This window comes from Choloepus didactylus, chromosome 2 (assembly GCF_015220235.1).
Source record: "Choloepus didactylus isolate mChoDid1 chromosome 2, mChoDid1.pri, whole genome shotgun sequence".
Lineage (NCBI taxonomy): Eukaryota > Metazoa > Chordata > Mammalia > Pilosa > Megalonychidae > Choloepus > Choloepus didactylus.
In genome coordinates this window covers 241,890,750-241,897,608 of record NC_051308.1, presented here as the reverse complement: position 1 = coordinate 241,897,608, position 6,859 = coordinate 241,890,750, and the positions used below count along the sequence as shown (strand labels likewise).

At 43.7% G+C, this 6,859-nt stretch overlaps 1 protein-coding gene across 1 annotated transcript in view; it reads left to right on the top strand.

The window, feature by feature from the left end:
* Positions 1 to 891: 891 nt before the first annotated feature.
* RERE (arginine-glutamic acid dipeptide repeats) overlaps positions 892 to 6,859 on the top strand; it is a 771,648-nt gene continuing 765,680 nt past the window's right edge. Inside the window, exon 1 of the mRNA XM_037828609.1 lies at positions 892 to 1,493. The gene's annotated coding sequence lies outside the window, so the exon portion shown is untranslated. The remainder of the gene's footprint in view (positions 1,494 to 6,859) is intronic.

Here is a 6,859-nt window from a genome sequence, read left to right as displayed (position 1 = left end):
GGGCTTATGTAGAAATAATTTTGTTCATTTTTTCCTGAGCCCCTTCTAGAGAGTCCTACACCGGAAGGACTTAGCTTTGTCCTTGAGTGTTCCACTGCTTTGAGAACCTGTGGACATTTTTTGGTGCATACATGATACAAGTTAACTCAAGTGCTGATATGATTTAGTTTTTCTTTATTTTTTGGGGTGTGTGTGCAAGATTTGGTCTTTGTATTCATTCTTCCTTGCCAACCTTCCTCGGTAAATGAGGAGTAATGTCTGACTTTTTTTCTTCCGGGAAATGGCTTATTTAGTTTACAAAAAAAATTAAGGTATCTCTGTGTGCAGGATTTGAAAATCATTTAAAAATAAATTCATTAGCATGTTCTTTTTAAGAGAACATAAGGGTTACCTTAGGGTTTTATTAATTAAACTCTTAGCTGTCAGTCATACCTGTTACCTCCTTCATTTCTGTTACTGTTGTTAAAACTATTCATTAACCAAATAGATTTGTTTTTTGGATTCTAATCTATTTGACAAATAATGTAGAAGGTGCTAGAAAGACTTGCAGTATGGTGATGTTTGCTCACATTAGGAACACGTTTATCTTTTTTTCTTTTATTTAGTTTTTTTGGAGGGAGGGTCCTTCAACTATCTTGTGCTATCAGTATATATGCTGCTTCTTGTTCCAAAAGAGCACTTTAGACCAGTCCTAATCTTGGTGCTTAACCCAATAGCTCCAGAGAGAAACAGTTGGCACGGAATGCTGCTTGGCTTAACTTTCCACGTAGGATATGTCAGCCAGCCAACAGACATTGAATGTGTTTTCTAAGTTTAATATTGACAGAAAGTGGGATATAAAAGAAATCCAAGTTAATATCTTTAGTCTTTCACACCTGAGGAGACAAGGCTTGCAAGAGTACATCATATAGAAATTTTAGAACAAAAGTGGAATAAAGCCAAGTATTTAATTGTTTAGCATAGCAAATATAGTCAGAGTTCAGATTAACTAGATTATTGTGGTTAAAGAAATTGACTAAGGATTCATAAAGAAGGTGAATGGGGCCTTGAAGAATTGCTACTGCGACTGGGAGAGCAGGTTAGGACAGTCCAAGCAGGAGTCAGCCTGAAGCAAGAGTGAGAATGGTAGGTAAAAGCATAAAGAGAGCCCAGCCTGCGGAGAGTCTGTGGGGAGGGAGAGAGTGAGAGCAGCTAGGTGGATGCAGTGATACAGGCTTGGAATGCTGAGCATGCAGTTACTGTTGGCTCTTGAAGGGAATGGGGGTTAAGGTAATAAAGTAGTAAAGCAGTCCATGACTGTGGAGGTCAGTCTTAGGACTTTTGGCCCCAAATTTGTAACGTGGGGATAGGAAGTGCTCTGGCCAGGTCTTGTAAAGGGTTCTGTGTTTGCTAGCGTGGTGTGTTAAATGTGCTTCCGCCTTCTGTCCCTTCAGGATAGACTGAAGGAAGGAGGAATAGCCACAGGATCAGATGGACTTCTTGGAATCTCAGCGGTTGGTAAAGGATCACTGTTTGCTTTTATTTAGTATCGTATTATATAAAGCATAAAATTTTATCAGAAATGCTTCCACCCAAATATAGATGTTATTTTAGTTTTTTTAAATCATAAATCATAGCGTACATACCATTTAGTTCCATCTCTTCTTGCCTCTCACCCCAAATCCCCACTTTGTTTCATACCTATCTATTTTCTCTCGCTTTCTTCTGCTTCTTCCCTCCTTCCCTTCTTGTTACCTCTTGTTTTTACTTCAGGTCTCCCTTTAGGCATCAGTTCACTGGAAAGCCTTTCTTCAGGCAGGGCCAGATGCCCACAATGCTCTCCTCTGGCCCCTGCACACGCCCATGACATCTCTTAGCACACTGTCTTGTCAGTTCTCTTGACTCTGGCCTCTGCTGCCCTCTGAGCTCAAAGAGTGCAGGGACAAATCTTATTTGCTATTGAGTCCCCATCTGCCAGGCATATCAGGCACATACCATGTGGTCAGTAAATATTTGTGTAGTGGAAATGTTTGACATTTTTTGTCCCGGCCGGCGGGACGTTCAACGGAAGCTCCAAATCCTGTGAGGGAGGAATGGTATGGGCCAAGAGACACGAGGAATGACAGCAAGACAGGTTTCTGATCAAGCTGCAAAACTTTATTGAAGAGGCAGGGTATATATACCCTAAGGTAGAGGGAGTGGCTAGTACGAACGGGTGGCGGCCTAGGATTGGCTGCTGCTGTTGCTAGGGCGGATGGCAGATGTAAGGCTAGCACAGGATTGGTAGATGCTGTTGCCGGGTAGAAGGCAGGTAGTAAAGCTAGCACCCTAGATGTGAATCTTAGGCGCAAACGGCTATCACTTCCATAGAAGGCTGAGGGCAACTTAAACTGTTGTTACATCAGCCCTAGCGGCCATGTTGCACATCTCCGGCATCGCTGAGGGTGGATTTTATACATGCTACCTTAATCGTCCCCAACATCTCCTCCCTTTGTTTTTCAAAAGGATGGAGGAAGAATGCTGATCGAGCACTCTTTTGGCATTAACCTGCTGGGGGAAATAGAGGCCTCGTTCCCCAAGTTGTTTGTGGCTCTGTTTTTCTGGGGAGGGGAGTTTTTGGCAGAGCAAAACCCCTATGCAAATGAGGCATATTTCTCAAGGAGCTCGAAAATGGCCTTTAGTTGCTTTGGCCCTCCTTTGCAGTGCTTTGCCTCGCACCCAGCGGTACCAATCATAGCATACGCTAGAAGCATACTTTCGAGTTATATGCTGCTCCCGTAGGAGGGGGTTTCTTACCCGTAAGGGTGGGTAGCAGTCAGATGATCTGGATCCAAACCCTGGTCAGCGAGGTGAAGCCGGTGATAATGCACTTGAATAGGCTTGCTTAGGGCAAAGTCAATTTGATCCTTAACTAGCTGTATTATTCTTTTTATGGCCCAAGGAGCAAAAGATATTATAAGGATTATGGTTATTAAGGGGCCTAATATAGGGAGGAGGTAAGGGAGGATTCCATTAAGCCCCCAGGAGATACCCCCTTGGGTTTCTCGCTCACGTTTGCGATTTTCAATTCCTTCCCTAAGTTTGGTCATAGAATCCTTAACTATGCCAGAATGGTCAGCGTAAAAGCAACATTCCTCACCCAGCGCAGCACAAAGCCCTCCTTGCTTAAGGAAAAGCAGATCTAAGCCTCTCCTGTTTTGGAGAACAACCTCCGATAGGGACGTAAGGGATTTTTCAAGATGGGTAATGGAGGTTTCAATGCGGGCTAAATCTTCGTCTATAGCAGCTCTTAGGTGGGAGAAGCCTTGGTTTTGGAGAACGATAGAGGCGATTCCGGTGCCTAGGCCAGTAATACCTAAAAGAGAAGCAATAGTAACAACCGTAACAAGTTCTCTTTTCTTTCTTAGCATGGCTGGAGACTGCGCGACCAAGTGGTGATAAAGGTCTTCCTCTGTATGAAAGAGGACATGGGGTAACACAGCCACTAAGAGGCACATTTCCCCTGTTTCAGTTAGGGCTTTTGCTGATACGCAAGGAGTAAGCCCCGTGGAAGAGCACAGCCATTTTGCCCCTGTCGGGGGGATATAGAATTTACCAGGCGATGGAGAGGATGACTGTGCACAGACTGTTTTTAAGGAGGCAGAAATATTACCAATACAATGCCCAGAGTGAAGAACGGATTGCATAGTGAGACCTATTTTTCTTGCATTCCAAGGGCATTGGGAAGGATTGTCTTCATTAGAAGTATTAAATGTAACATTAAGAGCTATAGCATCATAATAAGGAGGCTTGGCAGAGAAACACAGCCAACAACTACGAGTAAAATTAGGCTGGGAGGAGTTTAGAGAGAAAAAAGTGGCTTGGAGTAGTGGCCAAAGCGGGCTGTCAAATGATATGGACGGGCTTGAGGACGACAATATTGGAATGCTAATAAAAGGGGGAGTAGTGGGGTGAATTTTGGAAAGATTTGTACTGGGCGTGCTCGGGACAGGAGGGGTAGCTGGAGGCGCGAGCACTACATTTGGTCCAATGGCAGAAGGTTTTTGCTGTACTGCTTCCTTTTTTATTAGAATAAGGCTTCCTGGGTCGGTTGATGAAAATAAGTAGATTCTAAAGCCCCATGTCCGACCGTTTAACCAAGAGTTATCAGTGGGGAGTTGTACGGTGAGATTTAATTTTTCACAATTTGAGTCACCAAATGTAGATAAGGTGGTGCGTTTACCGAGTGTGCAGCCAAGGGGGGACCATTTTAAAGTTAGGTAGTGATCAGGGGCGGAAGGTTTCCAATTAGTGGCTAATGTTTCACACCCCCAGTATGCACAATAGTACTGGTTGGGAGTATTGCAATATTGTTTTCTGGGGTTGGAGGCCGGGCACATGTAATATTGGGCTTTGTTAAGGCATGGTGTGCCGTCTGAACATTTAATTAGATCACTGGCATAAACAAGGAAGGAGGGGCATCCTGCTGTAACTTGGGTTTGCACAACTGTGGAATCTTCCCATCGTGCTAAGGTCCATTTCCAAGGCTGATGGGGGTTGGAGTTGCCGAAGGTGGCATGCACACTTTGCAGGAGAAAATATAAGGCGGCAACTTTAAATGGCAGTAGGCATAAGAAAGCCATACTAATAGAGGCTATAGGTTCTTCCCTGTTAAGGGAGACAAGCTAGCAAAGTAATACACCCTACAACGCACAAATATGTTATAGCAAGCAGGAATCTTTCTAACGGATTCCAATTTTTTGGGGCAACAGTTGCTAATCCGGCTGCAAACAGCAAAGCCAGAAAACCAATTAATAAAAGCCAATAGTAATTCAAGTGGTAATTCATGTGATTAGTGATGGAATAAACCTGTAAGCAGGACTTCTCTCCACTTCCGGTTGTGTGCGGACTGGCTGTCTCCGGATGGGTTATAGCAGGAGTTATTGATGCGCTGGAAGAGAAAAGAAAGACATTCTTCTCAGGGAGAGGCTTCTACCCTGGAAAGGTTATTATTAAGAGGAGGGGAAGGAAGTGTTTCAGGGGTTTGTTTTGGCAATGAAGAATTAATATGTTTTATCAGCCGTTCTGGAAGCCAGCGAGGACCTTCCCTCTTTTGATCGTATATGCAAGCAGAGCCTCGTCCCCAAATAATCACGGGGTCAGGCCCATTCCATTCTGACGTTAAGGGGTCACGCCACATAACAGTGGCTTGTTGCGTTTGTGTTCTGGGATGCCAATGTCTATCAGCTGCAGATTGTCCTTCATCATCCAGAGTTAGGAAGTTAAGAACAAAAAGAGCGTGATGTAAAAGGTCTCGAGGTCGTTGTTTGGTGAGATTGAGAGTACTTTCGGCTAAACGGCACAGGGCATTTTTTAAGGTGCGATGTGCTCGTTCTACCATTCCTTGCCCCTGGGGGTTATACGGTATTCCCGTGATATGCTTAATTTGTAATTGTTGACAGAAGGTTTGAAAATTTTTTCCAGTATATCCAGGCCCATTGTCTGTTTTAATGATTTTAGGTTGGCCTAAAGTAGCGAAGCAGTGTAGTAAATGAGAAATAACATGCTTCGAAGCTTCTCCTGTTTGTAAACTAGCTTGAATAAATCCACTATATGTGTCAACGCAAACATGAATAATATTTAAGTTGCCCAAAACCGGCAAAATGGGTGACGTCCATTTGCCAGATTTCATTTGGAATGAGTCCTTTTGGATTAACTCCCAAATGAGGGACTGGCAGTTGGGTTACACAGTTTTTACAGGTTTTAACAATTTCCCTTGCTTGTTCCCTCGTAATATTGAATTTTAAACGGAGGGTATTTGCATTTAGGTGGTGTTGAGCATGGGCTTGAGAAGCTAAAGTTAGAGAATTAGAAAAATTAGGACATATTAATTGGGTGGCAGCATCCGCCATTGCATTGCCTTCCGTTAGAGGGCCTGGCAGGTGCTGGTGGGCACGGAGGTGTCCTATAAAAAAGGGACGCTGTCGTTTAAGAATTAGTTTTTGTAACTTTGAAAATAAGGGAACTGCATTGGTGGATGGTTTGATAAACGGAGTTGTTTCTAATAGCGGTACAGACTGAGCTATATACGCGCTATCAGTGTACAAATTAAAAGGTCGGTCTTGGAGATGGGAAAAGACCTGCAGTACTGCATAGAGCTCCACAAGTTGAGCGGAGGTATAGGGAGAGGGCATGGAAAATGCCTGGCCTTGGATAACATATGCTGCGGTCCCATTTGCTGAACCGTCAGTAAAGACTAAAACAGCAGGGTTTATTGGTTTTGTTTTGGTGACCTTTGGGAAGGTGAATTGATGGATTTTAGCAAATTGGATTAACGGATCGCTGGGATAATGGTTATGAATATCACCCAGAAACGAAGAGCACGCGATAGCCCATTCGTCGTCGGTTTGGAAAAGCCAATGGATTTGATCTTGGGTGTATGGGACAATAAGGGAATCAGGGTCTTTTCCAAACAGCTGGCGACTAGTTTGTCGGCCTTTAGTTATGAGGGCAGCTATAAGAGAAATATACGGTGAGAGCACCTTTGTTGGAGTAGCAGGGAGGTGAACCCAGAGCAATGGGTGACCTCGCCCGTTTGGTGATTTTAAATTAGATTGCCAGAAGACACCTGTAGGTGTGTGGGTTGTGGCAAGAACGATAAAGACTAAAGGCTGGTGGTAGCTTATTTGATAGCAAATCTGATTTTGAATAGCCTGATTTATGATGGTAAGCGCCTGCATTGCTTCTGGAGTTAGGTTTCTGGGAGAGGAGGGGTTTGCGTCTCCTTTTAGAATATTATTGAGCGGCACAAGAGTTTCAGTGGGTAGCTTTAGATAAGGATGAAGCCATTGAATATCTCCCAAAAGTTTTTGGAAGTCATTTAATGTTAAGAGATGGGAGA